Here is a 15,109-nt window from a genome sequence, read left to right as displayed (position 1 = left end):
ACATTCCCTTATTTTAGAGAATTAATATCAAGGAGTAAAACCATGGGGATGTGCAGAACCAGTGTAAATGGAAATGCTGCACAATCACAACCTAATCATGACAGACAGCAATCTGCACACAGCTGGCATAGCATGGGACACCTGTGGGTGGAAACAGGAAAGAGAGCTGCTGGAATTTCTCAGTCCTCTTATTGAACTTGTAAGATACATTAGGAATTTCAGAAAAAAAATCTGAAAATTAGCAAAACAGACTCATGAAGTGGAATCAACCAGGCAAATGCACATAATTCCTCTTAAAACATCCATGACTTGCAAATTTCCAATGAATCCAATACAGACTTCCTAAAAATCCTTTCTAGGACCACAATTGGCTAGGGATATCAAAGAATTCTGGCTCCAAGACAGCTATGCAAGTCAGGCTTCCAAGTTGGCTGTCACAAGTTTGGCAGCTGTGAGGACGGTCTTCTGATCATGATGAGGAGTGTCAGCACTTTTATAGCCTTTGCCCCTCAGCACAACATTGAAGTGTGTAGCCTGGAGTCTTTCAACACCCTTTAAATGCACTACTCAGAATTGGAGAGGTCATAGTTTGCAAAAGTTTCCAAAATTCAAAGACAAATCTCTCAATCACATTGTATTGAGGACAATAACCAGTTGCAGAATAATCATATTTATGGCATCTTCCAATACGTATGTTTCTTGTGCATTTTATTCCAAGAGATTATTCTTTTTAACTCCTGTTAAAAATTGAGTAAACATGACTTGCAGGGAAAAACAGAAAAAAACCATCCAGAGTCTTATGGGATGAGGCCTAAACAGAAAAGAAATAGTTTTTCATTATTTCCTGTTCACACACTCTTACAACAACAGTGAATGGTGGAAAAGTCAGGCCCTTTTTCCCTGCTCAATCCCAACCATGCATGATACGCAAGTTTATTACACATAACATATTGAATTAAACTATGAATTAAAAAATATCCAAATAAATTCTTTTACATAAAACCAACCAACTGACCAAACTCTTTATTCCCGCTACAATAGCTCCTGTCATTGGCTTATTCTTTATGCTTCTAAGGTTTTTAAAAATTATATATTTACAGTTGTAAGTAAGTATGTGGCAAGCAAATTATATGTCCATGTAACATACTAACAACTGCTTCAAAGTGTTAATTATTTTCTTAATTTTCCTTATGATCCAGAATGTATGTAACACAGAACATAAACACACATTATGCAATGTGTCCAGGAAGAGAGATGCTGAGCTTTTCTCTTACCAAGAGCCAGGCACAGGTGATGAAGATGTAACTGCAGTAGGACTGTCAGTGTGGTTTAGATTAAATACTTGTGTTCTTACAGGTTAAGCAGTTATTTCTTTTCCAGAACAGATCTGTGAAAATGAGTGACATTTTCTGTAAAAAAATCATTTTCTGTAAAAAAAAAGGTTTTTTCTGTATATTCCTGCAGGAATAACATATCTGCCCCTATGAATTCAGACAATCAGAAACGGAAAAGAGTTTCTACCTTTATAAGTTCAGCATCTCCTTCCTAGGAATTATCTACTCTTTGTAATCAGTAGACAAAGGAGAACATAATTTTAGGGGAAATACTACATTTCTCACATGCAATGTACTGTGCAGTCCTCTTGTCTACATCCTAAATGTTGTTTTCAAGGAAATCTATGGGGTGTCTTATGATGAATTCGTTGCAAAGATTGCATTTTCTTCATGTTCCACCTGGGTACCCCTTGCTAATTTGTGGTCAGATGCAGATTTGTTCTTTGGCTGAAATTATTACTACAATAACTAAGTAACAGTCATAGTCATGCAGTTGGTTTACACAGTTCTCATGGCACCATACTCAAGATCAGCCCTCACTGAAAGGCCAGAAAACACTATATTTTGTGGGCTATATACCTGCCTGTGCCATCTCCTATATCAATGTAACTGTGATTCAAATTGCAAGAGGATTCTGTAAATAGAATAATATAAATATAATAATAAAACAGAGTAACAGGTGCAGTACCAAGATGTCCTAATTCCTAATTGCAGTAGTATAAAATGGATATGACTGCACTGAAATCAAAGAAGGGAAAATTAGTTGACTTCTGAAGAAAGTTTAGCAGAATGTGCTCTCTACTCCACAACAGAGTGAGCCAACAGAACTGTTCTTAAAACCAAAAGGCATGACTTCTCTTTCCAGCGACAAATGATGCAGTCTCCTGAAAACTTGTAAAATTGTAACAACAGCAGATCAGAGCTCTGTGAACTCGTCATGGGACTCTTGCCAACAAAAACATCTAATGAAAATGTAATTGTATTAGAAATCATGTACTGTACTTCCATGTGTATAATACAGAAGTTTTGCATGGAAACAAAACCCACTTGAAATTTAACAGATGTGCAAATACACTTATTTTTTGCTGTTCCTTTTGAAGTGGAAAGAAGAGAAACCCTAGAAAGCTGAGATGAAACTGTCCTTAAATGAAGCCATTGCTTTTAGGTTGATTTTACTCTCTGTTCCTCACTAGTTGTATTCAAAGCACTACCACAAAACATTTGATTTCATGTGATGAAAACAGAATTTTCCATCCATTTAAACTCTTTATATTAAGGGAGAACTTAGCAGATAATTGGAGTGTCAAGACTTCGAAACAGTTTATTCTAAATGACCTTTACACAAATTACTGGTGGGAAAAGTGATTCTTTACATAGTGCTTGGTCTTCGGGCCATTTTCAGGAAAGGAGAAAGAAACTCAGATTAATATCGTTGGTGGTGGGCACCCAGTGTCACACAATAAAAGTAGCAACTTACTACTGGCTTAATAAATCAAGCTGATTCAAATTCCTTAACTGGGCAAAGCTGAAGTCTATGGTTGGCATTTTTGAGACAGATGCTGTACGACACCATCTTGTCATACCCAGTGCAAGTGTGCTGTCAGTCAGGAGCACTGGAAGGTGATGGGCACAAGTCTATGCTCAACCCTCCTCTCACTCCACTTTATTTTATTCCATTAGTATTCACCATCCACACAGCATGTATAATAGGAGACTCAAGTTAAATATACATCTCCCAGAGGAAGTTTCAATGCCCTTTAATTTAGTATAACTTCCTGAGTTGATTTGAGAAGGCAGTGCTCCTGACTACCATTTCTGAGCTCATGACCGTTGCTATTCCCAGCGCAAAGGCAGCAGAAGGGCTGAATCTTTGGGCTATGTGGCTGAATCTCTGCTTTCCAGAGCATGAAATTTGTTTTGTACTGGGAGTTAAGACACATGATCCTCATCCCACTTCTCCTGCTTCAAGTGCAGTAACCTCCATCAGAAGGTGAGGTGGAGAACAGAAACATATCTTAAGCTGACCTTGGAAGATTTATCATTTGTGAGCCCAGCCAGGTCCAAAATCTGTCATGTTATGAGTTAGGCAAACTGTGCTGTCTGTGTTCTCCCTCTGGCCCTACCTCTAAATGTAAAAAAGTGCTGTTCCCAGTATTCATGATTGTAAAATTTAAATAGACCAAGCTAGGTCATTTATCTTATCAAATATTTCTTGTGTAACAAATGTATTGCTCTCAGGCCTCTCAGTACCTGTGGCACACAGAATATTTTTTCTCCCCAGTAAAAGATGATGTTGCCATGAAAAACGTAAGATGTCCTTGTTAAGAGAAGACAGTTGTGATCTATCTACATTTTGAGGCCTGGAATACAAAGTTCTCTTTTGTGTTTTACCATTGTTCTTTGATTTTGAGAGCTCTTTTGAGCTGAGAATTCTAACAGCTGTTTCAGCTGTTTTCTTGCCAAATTACTGGATTGTGTGACCAAGTTAGGCACTTCAGGTTTTGAGTAACCATGAAAGAAAACCTGAATTAAAATAGATGAGGAAGTGCTAAGTAAGTATGACCACGACTGTACTTCAACAGCAAAACCCCAGCCCTACATTTTCCATCTAGCTAAGTAGGAAGCAGCTGTTTATTCCTGAAGTGCAGTATCACCAGCATAAATAAATCCAAAAACTGGACCTTCATTTAGGCCACTTTTAGATATCAATTAATTCTAAATTAAACACCTCAGGAGGATGAGAATTGATCAAACAAGCAACTGTGTCAGAAAGTCTGTGTGAAAGAGGAACATCGGTAGTCCATTTAGAGAAAAGATGAAGGTGCATCTGAACTTGAAGAAAAATCTAAATATTTTTTTGAGTATTCTTTTCACAAACGATCTTATTTAGAGTGGCTGATTAAAAACAGATGTTAAACAAAGCTTCTTTGTTAAACAAAGATCCTTTGATCTGGGTTGTACTACTCTACTCTTCATGTATCTCTACCAGATATATGAAATACAAGGCAGAGGCATAAACCAGCAAGTCTGAGGGAAGATTCTTCAGAAAAAGCACGCAGCAAGCTAACAGAAGTCCTAAGGGTGAAATAGATTTTAAAATGACCCCTCTAAGATCAACCCCTTTCAGAGCTTTGTTCAGATTTGTACTGAATGTTATATACACTTCACATACTTAAAGTTGTCTCAAAATGCTTATTCAAGCTTCAGGTACCTTTTTGAGGTCCTTGCTTTGAAAATGAGAAGAATTTCACTGTCTGTAGTCTATTTTGATATATTTAGAGTTTCTATTCTAAAATGAAAACCTGACCCAAGGATAACCCTTATAGGAAGGACAACCTTGACTACAGCCTGCTCAGCATGCATCAACAGCAGCTGACCTGCAAAATAGGAAGGCCTGAGCAGTAGGGTCCAAAACATAATTTTCATTCTTGGACTATGTTATTTCCTCTCTGAATGTACACTTTTAAACTTGAAATTACTCAATCTAATCTCTAAATCAAGTGCATTTACTTGCAGATGTGACAATAATCCTATTTATATCTTTTGGAGAATTTATTTTTACTGGATAAAAAATGTTTGAAATGATTGAATGATTGAAATTATTGAAATGTTTCAAGACAATAAGAAACATGCTATTAATAATGAATTGTGCTAAAAGCATATTTTTCACTGTTGTCATATGAACATACCACTTAATATGAGAATATCAAAGATACAGGCAATCCTCCAAGTTATCTACAGAGTCCTGTCCAAATGAGAAAAAGACTAGACCAATGTGACATGAATTTTTCATTTTCTTCATTTTTATTCTCTACATTCTTTTCATCTCTAACTACTTGTTCAACTATGTTTATTCAATTACTGAAATCCAGCTGGATGAAATGTATCCAGTTGGGCTTTATCATCTTTTGAACTTCTTTTTCAGTAAGGTCTTTAATGACTTTAACTGTTATTCTTGCAAGTCTCTCTCTCATACTAGATAACGCAAGTTTGTCTTTGCAAAACCTGTCTACAAACTTGACTCAAGTTCACTTGTATGCAAACTTCCAGGAGGGGAAAATTACACTTCTTACACAGTGAGAACACTCAGCATTCATTTGCTATCTTTTAATAGCATCTTGTATTAAATGCTTAAAAACCCTCTTAAACAGAACCAGATGTTTACAGAAATTCTGATGTCTGTCCAAATCAAATTATCTTCCTCCCTTCCCCCAAACTGCCTCTATCCATTAAATATTGCATTGAAATGGAAATACAGTGCCTGTAATGGTTGACAGAATTAAACAAGGGGCAGATGAAGAGAAAACAGAATTACTTGTGCATTAATGGTAATTTTCTTTTTTTAAATTTTTTATTTTTGTTACCCAGTTGCTCTTAATGAAATTCTATATGTATTTTGATCTTGAAAATTCATTTTTACTTACCAGTTTCTTTAAGGATCATTTAAACATGGGTTCTTTACTTTTGTTTATATTCTGCAGTGACCAGACTTCTGTTTTTATCTAAGGGGCTAATAGGAAAAGGCAGAGAAAAGGAGGAAAATCCCTCTTACACATTGCCATGATGCCCATTTCTGTGGAAACCAAAGGTTCCACTAGGGAAAGCCTCCTGATTACAGAGAGCTAGAGTTGTTGTGGAGATGCGTGTTGTGGCAGATGATACTGGAGGAAAGATGAGCTCAGGTCCCTACAACATCTAAAATGCACACAGCATTAAAGCACATAGTGGTTTTCTTTCTTCAAATAGTAGAACACATTGTCCTCATCATCAGTGAAATTACTAAAACCATGGTAAATTGCAGAGATCCAGCTCATGATTCACAAACACAAGTATTACAACAGTGAGCAATTGAATCAAAGGGAAATTGGCATTGTCTCTTTAGATGTGTAATCAAACAAGGCTCCTCATGGCATTAAAGGTCATTGGAATTGGTGACATCATATTCTACAAATATGAACCAATTTGAATTGAAATAGGAAAATAAGGGAATTAATTTTCTTGGAATGCACTTCAATTTTCTCTGTTCTGAGCAAAATCTCCACTGGATTCAATCTAACTGCACAAAAAAGGTTAACCCTTGCCTGTCTGTTGAAAGGATGTGATTTGCTTATGTATATGCCAGTGACCTCTACCTTTCTGATATCCAATGGGAAATATTCTGTAGAAATACCTTTATTATGGATCTGATTAAGCTCAGTAAATTCTGCCAGTGTTTGCCTTAAGTGTTTAGATGGGGCTGCTCTGAACACAGTGGGAAAGACTGTAAGAAGAAAGTGAGTAAGCCATGTCATCCAAAGCTTAATGTGATTTCCAAGCCTGACAACAATGCAAAATGTTTGCAATCTGTTCCCTGTGTTTTTTCACACATATATATATATTTATATAGATATATAAGTAGGTGCTCAAAAGAATATAGACATCCTCTGTTCAGCTGGTTTAATCATGATATTTTAACATGAGTGCAGACTATAATCCACAGGTCTTTACAGGTCGCTGGCACCCACATTTACTTCACTAGGGAAGCTGATGGGAAATCACTCTGAATTACAAAAAAACCCAATGCTTTCCTAATATCTATCTGTGTGAACGGTTACAATGTAACACATGGGCTAAGCATTCACCTGCACAGTTGCTTTCATTGCAAAAGCAGCAGTATAGGCCAGCAGCAATTCTCTAACTGGGCAGTAGATGTGTTAGTTGCTCACAACTGCTGATAGAAGCAACCAGGAAAAACAGCAAAAGAACAAAATCCATGCTTCTTTGCTTCTCAATTCCTTTGAGTCGACCCTTTTTCTTCATAGTTCCCATGATCATCACTGTGGGGAGTCAGTTCAGACCAGAGGTCTAATGCAGCTTGGAGGCTGATAGCAGAAGACTGATAAAAGTAGGAATATTGGCATTAAGTTCGAGTTTTGTTAGGGTTTTGTCGGGGTTTTGTTTTGTTGTTTTTTTTTATGCTGGTTCTCATTTCAGCTTCAACTAATGGGGAACCATATCAGTTCCCCAGCGGAGAGTTCATTAAACTTTGCTAGAAGGAAGGCTCCTGTTAACACACTTGGCAATAATGATATTTACTTAGTACAAGTACAAACACAGAGAAATTCTGTGGGGCCAGTGCTCTCAGAACCTCAGATTCCTAGTTTAAGGTGTATTTTATGCCACTAACTCATTCCTGGCCTTTTCCCACCAAATACAGTGGAGATTCCATCTATAATCTCACTATATGCAAGATTAGTCTCTCCATTTACCTGTAAGTGTTTTTTAATGAACTCTCTGCCTACAGCCCCATTGTCTTCAGTGGGGATCACATGGAGCATACCTGCAATATAGTACTGTTGCAAATAATCAGTGCTGGCCAACACAGGTCAATTGCCCTCATTATGACTGCAGCTCACAAAATGAAAGCAGCATCCTAAATTTGAAGCAAGTGAGAGCAGAATAGGAGCAGATAGAAGAAATCTCTTTGAACAGACACCCTGTTGCAGCAGTTACCCATCTGACGGGAATGTTACTTCATTAAGCAGGAAATTCATCAAGGCTATCGTCCTCTGAGTTCTATATCATAATTGAAATAGCTGTAGAGGTATTTCTTTTGCTATCTGATAGATCTGCTTTTATATCTGCTGACAGGAATTCAGCTAGAATTAATAGCTGTAAATGTAGAATGTACAAAAGAAGCATAGCTCCACACAGTGCACTAATTTCTTCATTACTCTTCAAGCACCTTAAGGATAAATGACATTGAATGCTAAGATTCTGAAATGTGTTAAACACCCCTATAACTCTCCCAGGCATCGCTGATTTCACTAACAAGTTATGCTAATTGCCCTATGCGCAAAGAGGACCAGATGTCTCGGTACTGAAGGTTACAAACATTCAATAGTACTAAGGTACCTCACTCATTTTAGGCACATTACTTCTCAAAATATGATTTTAGCCCATGGAATTAATCTCTCTAGGATTCTGAAACCAAATGTTATCATAAAGCCTGGATTTAATTTTGTTTTTATTAAAGCCATGTCAAAGTTAGAACTAGCATTTATGTTTATTTGTACCTACCCAGGAAAGATAATGAAGTATTATTATGTATAGCCAAAAAAAATCACAATGACTCACATAACTTCTGCAGACAGATTATATTATTTATTTCTTCTCTTAATGTTAGTAGCACACATAATAAATCTGTCCTTTTTTTTCTTCTTTTCTTCCCCTCTTCCCTCCCGCTCTCCCTTTCTACCCACAAACCATATTTTTTGTAGATTTTACACATTCTTCTCTGCTGTCCTACATTTCTATAGGATTCATTTTTTAGTTACCTATTTTCTGTTCAAATCCACCAAAAGCTTAACTAGTATCTCAAGCTGGTCAAAACATTGGGAAAAAAATGAGGAAAAATTATCCATGTTTAAAAAACTCTGTCCAGACCTATTGAGTGCATATGTCTGTAAACAAGGAACTAAAATACATTCCATGAAATATATTATCTGAACTATCACACTACTGATTCTGAAGTACTTGGAAGTACAAATGTTTTCTACGAATATAGCTGTGAGAATCTAAAAACACAGAAATATCAAAGATTTATATTTCTGTATGGCTTCTCTTTCTAATACAATACTATTAACATGGTCCTTCATCAGAAAAGTCTTATGTTCTTTAAAAAGGACTAGTTGTGCCCACAGTATGTGGAAGCTGTTACAGTGGTAAGATCTGTAACTAGATTAAGAAAATTATCTGGAAAAAAATGAGTAGTTGTTTTGACTAGAAGTCATCACCATTCACAATGATTTTGTTATAAACAAGGGTCTGTCTAGACAGTCACAGCATAGTCACTGAAGGATCTCCTTGAAGAACATCTCTTTTTGGTACATAATTGAAAAGAATATTTATGTTCAGATGTGGGAATCTTGGGCTTTAGTTATGAATTTGCATACATGAAATTATATCTTCTTGGGTCATTTCTAAGAGGTGGTAAATGTTAAGAAAGGAAAATGTGCTTGTAAGCACAACACTGCAAGCCACAGCAGAGCTTGAATGAGTTGGGCTCTCACATGTACAGTCTTTTTAATTTTAATACACTTACACAACATTTCAACTCAAACAAAACCATTCATACATACCAGTGATTTTAAGGACTGTCTTTCACTGTCATTCAGAGAAAATTTTCATTTCTTAAGCACCTGTTCAGCTTTATCCTTACAAAATATGATTAGGCTAATACATACTGATACATTAGTATATATTAGAAAAAATCCAAGTAGTGATATAAAAGGATAAATGAAACCTTTTTTAAACACATTTTCCCCCCTCCACTGAGAAAAGGCAAGGTCTTCAGCCCAAGTTACAGTGAGAGAAATAAGTTATTTACTGTTCAACTTCTTCCTGCAAGATGGGACTTTTTCCTTTAATTTCCCTGCTTTACTCCATTTCAGGAGCTTGCAAGTTACATGAAACCTACATTTAGAAATAATCATTATCTGTCAGGTCACTATGATTTCTAAAGGATAATGTCTTGTCTTGGTTTGGAAACAGGTGTCTTCTAGTGAGGGCAGGAGCCTCCCTTGCAATGAAAATGTAGACTCCCTCCCTCCGAATTATTATAATTCTGAAATCAAGGGCTCTCAGGCAGAGATCTGTGAATAGGAATAACAGTTCTTTACTAGTATGTGTAACAAGGCACACAAACAGCAATAACTACAGCATTAACAACAGAACAGAACCAGGGACCCCGTGACAGCTTTCTCGGCTGAGACGGGAAGGGATGGAGGAGAGGCTTTGTTTCACAAACCCCTCGGGCGGGCAGTCCCGGTGCTCCTGCAGGGCTCTGAGGAACAGCCGGCTGGAACAGCAGGGATGAGCTGAGATCCTGGGCCGGTGGCTGAGGTGTATCAGCAGGGATGAGCTGAGATCCTGGGCCGGTGACTGAGGTGTATCAGCAGGGATGAGCTGAGATCCTGGGCCGGTGACTGAGGTGTATCAGCAGGGATGAGCTGAGATCCTGGGCCGGTGGCTGAGGTGTATCAGCAGGGATGAGCTGAGATCCTGGGCCGGTGGATGAGGTGTATCAGCAGGGATGAGCTGAGATCCTGGGCCGGTGGATGAGGTGTATCAGCAGGGATGAGCTGAGATCCTGGGCCGGTGGCTGAGGTGGATCAACAGCTCCACGGCGGTGCCTGGCACTGCCACACGTCCCGGCAAGACAGGGGGTGCAAGGTCACCAATGAAGAACAAGAGGAAGCAGCAGCAGCTCTGTCTGGGTGATGGCAAATTCCCTTCTCCTAGCCGCAACAGCTCTGAGAGAGTGTTTCGCTCTCCAGCCCAAGAAGCCATCCAGCCCCCAGCTGCCCCTTCCCTCCCCCTCCCCTACCCCCCTTCCCTCCTGGGCCCAGCCAAACTCCCTGTGTTTCTCAAGCACGCACCAAGTACCAGCCATCAGGTTTTCCCGCAACTGGGAAAATGGGTAAAGAATTCCATACGTGAGATGGAACAAAAGGAAGGACATCCAACCCCCATCACTTCTCCTATTCTTCTAAAAAGATTCATGTTCTTAATGAGCAGCACATTTGGGATAATTTGCCTTCAAAAGTGATGTAATGGTAACAACTCTCACCCCAAAAATTGTGATAGAGATCCCTTTAATATTCTCACTAAGTTAGACTCTGCTCTCATTTAAAATTGTACCGCGGCGAGGATGCTGCAATGAAATAGTATTTTTACATAGGCAATTTTTTTTTTTTTTCTGAGAAGGATTTATAAATACTGTGAAAACTATTCAAATACAAATGTTTCCCAGATGAATCAAGCATGCAGAACAGCTGTTACTTAGCCTAGTGGGCAGTAGAGAAGACTTGGCTAAGTCCTATGATACTTCACGAGTTTTTGGATTTTTTCAAAACTTTTACTGAAGTTTAGGTTTTTTTTCTCCTTTCATTCCTTTTTCACCTCCACCTTGGAACAGCTGTATATAACAAATTAGTCCTTGAAAGATAGGAACACTGAAAATATGAAGTAATTTCCCCTGGGAGTGTAAAGTCTTTGTGTTAAATCAAATGAAAAATCAACTTATACATCCATAAACTAGAGAAATATTTACCCACTTTGACACTATCTACCTATTCCCTCCTCACCGAGAAATAGAGTAAGAGATTTCCATTAAAATAATGTTATGTATGAATATGTATCCTTTACCCATGGAGAGTAGGGGAAATTACAGCTTTTATACTTTGTAATTTACAGGGACTTGTTTTGGGATGCACTAGGCTTACTACAACAGTGCTAAGTTTTTCCAGAGTATAAAGCATGTCATTTAGAGGGGGAGACCTATACTGAACTCACAGGCATAATTCCAGCCATTTCAAGGGTTCTGTTCCCCAGCAGTGTGCAGAAAATGCTGAGGCACCTTTTCAAAGTACAAGCACAAGTTCATACAGAAGGACTGAAGTAATTCCCATACCCGAAGATCTTTCCAAGCATTTGATAATACTTGGCTGCAGGCACGTCTATCTAATAGTTTTTATCCAATAGAAATCTGGTCCAAACAAGTTCATGTTGATAATACCTGGTCCAAAAGATTGACCATGCATGAATCACAGAGCTGATAAGGAAATAAAACCTTCATATCTTGCTCTCCATCAAAAAGTTCAGTTCTTAGCTCCAGACACAACCATGTATGGACACAGTTTTCAGTTGTGTTTAAGTATTCCTAGATACTGACTCAAGTAGTCTTTATCAAGCCATGTTTCATAGCCTGTTTAGCAAGTGAGACATCTCTGGACACTTTGTGGCTGCACAAACCAGCTGCAGTAAGACTGGGAGCCAACTACTTTGAGTGCACCATCAGAGAAATCATTCCCATTTCAGCAAATTTAGTTTTCTGACTACTCTAATAATCAAAGTTATTACAATGCTATGATGGCACTGTGGTATCCCAAATAAAGAGACACCAGGTGATGTGGTACTTGTTGCATTCGTTCCATAGAGATACTCATAAATTCATTTCACTTCACATAAATTTAGATCACTCAGGATATCACATTTTACCTCAGAGTTAGAGCAGTTTTCCAGTACAGAACTGCCCAGAGCTAGATAACAGTTTACAAAGATGAGATCTGAAGTTTTACTAACTTTTATCAATATACTAATAGAACAAACTACATACTAACAAAACAATTGCATATGAGATGCTGTTTTCTGAAGGTATTTTTAAATATTAATATTTTTACTCTTCCTTTCTTTTATTAGGAAAGTCCACCAATTGCTGTAGGAGGTAAATATTTTTTACTATTTACAGAAGGTCCCTCTGCATGAAGAGACATTTTGGGCATCAATCTGAGCCCTCTCAAAGACTGGCAGTGTATTGAATCCAAACTCTATTGTGGAGGAAGCCCAGTATGACAGGCATCCTCCCTGGAGATCTGTCCCCTAAGATAAGATAAAACTGCCTAGTCATGGTGACTGAGCTGTGGACCCCTTTCTGCCTCAGGACACCATGTTATCTCCCTGTTAACTATTGGTCATCTTATCCCCATCTCAGACCATTGGTCCCCTTCCCAATTCTCCCCTTCCCCATAAAAACCCCAGCTTTTGCCCAGATCAGTGGTTAGATCATCACTGGCCCCCTTCGCTGAAGCCTGCATTAAAGACTTTCTGTGGAATGCCACATGGTCTTCCTATCTCTTGTCAGCGTCACCTGGGGTAACTCCTGAAGGGACCTGGCTGGGCTGAACTGAGCTGATCACAGAGCAGAAATCACCTTCTAAAAGAGCTGGTCACCAAAGGCCTCTGCCTGTGCTCCTAAGGGTTACCCCTGGCTGGAGACTGCCTGGAAACCCCGGATGGTGGCTCTCCCCCGGGACGTTTATCTGGGCTTGTTGGCAGCAGAAACTGGGGGTCAGACAGGCCCAGCAGCGGCACTCTATTCTGTCCAAGCGAGACATTATATAGTACCCTTTGGAAACTGCACATGAGACAGTTTTTGTCATTTTACATATAATTTCTGAACATCTTTGCAATCTTAGCTATCCCAGGGAGGTCAGGGAACCTTTAGTCAAGCCTGCTGAAGAAGCTGGTGAAAGTTTTAAATTGTCCTTGAACCAAATCATTGTACATAATGCATTCAAAACATGTTTGTAAGATCACACAGTGTTTGCACAGACACAAGCAGAGCTCTGTTTGTCACTGTAGCTCTCAGGTAACACAAAGAATAAACAGCAATTATGTTTTGTAATTTTTAATGATGCCTCTGTGATTTTGCTTGCAATTTTATATGAAAGGACTGCAAAGTGCTGCCTCAGTTTCCCGGTTCCAAACCATAATGACTTCACCAATTGAATGCTCTGAAGGCTGCTTCTGGAAAGACCTACTCAAAGAGAAATCTATCATGAAATGAGATTCAGTTTTTGTTATACAGTATTTTTTCCAATTCAGGGTTGTGCAGTACATAGACTACCTGGAGAGAGACAGGCTAGACAGGAGACGCAACTTCCCAACACCAGAAATTCTTGTCCTCTTAGAAGGCTTGAGATTGGGGAAATTGCATATTTCCTCTATCACAGATATTCTGATGAGCAGAGGAAAGCTGTCTAGAAAGTTCATCTGGTATAGAATTCATATGGATGAGTAGAGATAATAGAAATTTTTTCCTTTATTTTCTCTGTATTGCTTCATAGCTAGCTTTGTTTGCCTCCTATCCAGGCTTTGTTTTCTATCTGAAGAGGGCCTGTGGCCCAATTTTTAGTCTTCCCAGGGCAAGTGAGGTCTGTCCAGGTACTTTTCCATTAGTAAACAGAAACATTTGCTGTCTCCTAGGTGCTTAGCCTTGACAGTGAGAGGGGAGGGTAGAGCAGATGTGTTCTTCTTCAGTTCTATTAATAGCAATGTAGCCTGATTGTCACTCAATAGGGAAATCACCTTTCTGCAGGGTTGATGCAAAGAAGATAGAAATAGATAAGCAAAATCTGTCATGACTCCACCTGTGCTCAGTGTTAAATCAATTGTGGTTCTTGTTCAAGATTAGAAACAATATCACGGGCAGTTCAGACTGTGTAAATCCCATTTTCAGAACTGCCCTTTGAATACAGTATTCCTTCTTTCAGTCATGGACCTCCAAACATAGTTTACCTAATGATGCCCAGGAATTATCTTCCATTAGACATGTGCCTTTTCTACTTCCGGATACTCAACAGGGCTGTGCATGTTGTGTCCCTGAGGTTCCCACAAGGTCACGCTTTAGAACTGCCAGTGCCAGCATTGGGACACCTTAGGGCAAACCTGGATGTTGAGACCCCCATTACCAAATTTATAGGAGCATCCAGACAAACTCCTGTGAGCTCAAAGCAAGCTGCTATATTCTCATAACACCAAGTCACTGTGTCTACTTTTAGGCATCTTCTTGCCTTGTATTTTTCTGTCCATACAGGCCTATGTCAAAGAACCCTCTCTGGGCCTGCTTTCTCAGCAGAGCCACCAACCTAAAGGGCCCCAACTTGCATGAGACCTATCCAGGATTAAGGACTGTCATTTCTGGTCTGGCAGCATGGCTGAGAATGCAACCCTCCCAGTGTCTCTGTTTTCTCAAACTTCCCTTGGGTCATTCACTCTCCCCAAGGCTGACAATTGTGCAACAGGTGTTTGACTCTGCTCTGTGAGACATTTCCCCCCTAACAGAGGCATAGGGTGAACTAGATAATTATACAGTTTACTTTATCAGACAAGGATTATTTTGGTTTTAATCTTTTGTTGTGTTCAGACTACTTTATGTGAGGCATTTGCTGAAT

General features: G+C 38.9%; 2 long non-coding RNA genes across 2 annotated transcripts in view; both read right to left on the bottom strand.

The window, feature by feature from the left end:
* LOC111931444 (uncharacterized) overlaps positions 1 to 15,109 on the bottom strand; it is a 124,275-nt gene that overhangs the window by 62,142 nt on the left and 47,024 nt on the right. The gene's annotated exons all lie outside the window — the stretch shown is intronic.
* On the bottom strand, positions 13,548 to 14,247 carry LOC147651958 (uncharacterized). The gene is made up of 2 exons (XR_015290253.1): positions 13,783 to 14,247; positions 13,548 to 13,692 (listed from the first exon to the last, which is right to left on the bottom strand). It is a non-coding gene; the product is annotated as an uncharacterized LOC147651958 (long non-coding RNA).

The sequence above is a fragment of the Cyanistes caeruleus genome, chromosome 8 (assembly GCF_971803275.1).
Source record: "Cyanistes caeruleus chromosome 8, bCyaCae1.hap1.1, whole genome shotgun sequence".
NCBI classification, from domain to species: Eukaryota; Metazoa; Chordata; class Aves; order Passeriformes; family Paridae; genus Cyanistes; species Cyanistes caeruleus.
Note: the sequence above shows the minus strand (reverse complement) of the source record. Positions and strands in the feature narration are given on the sequence as shown.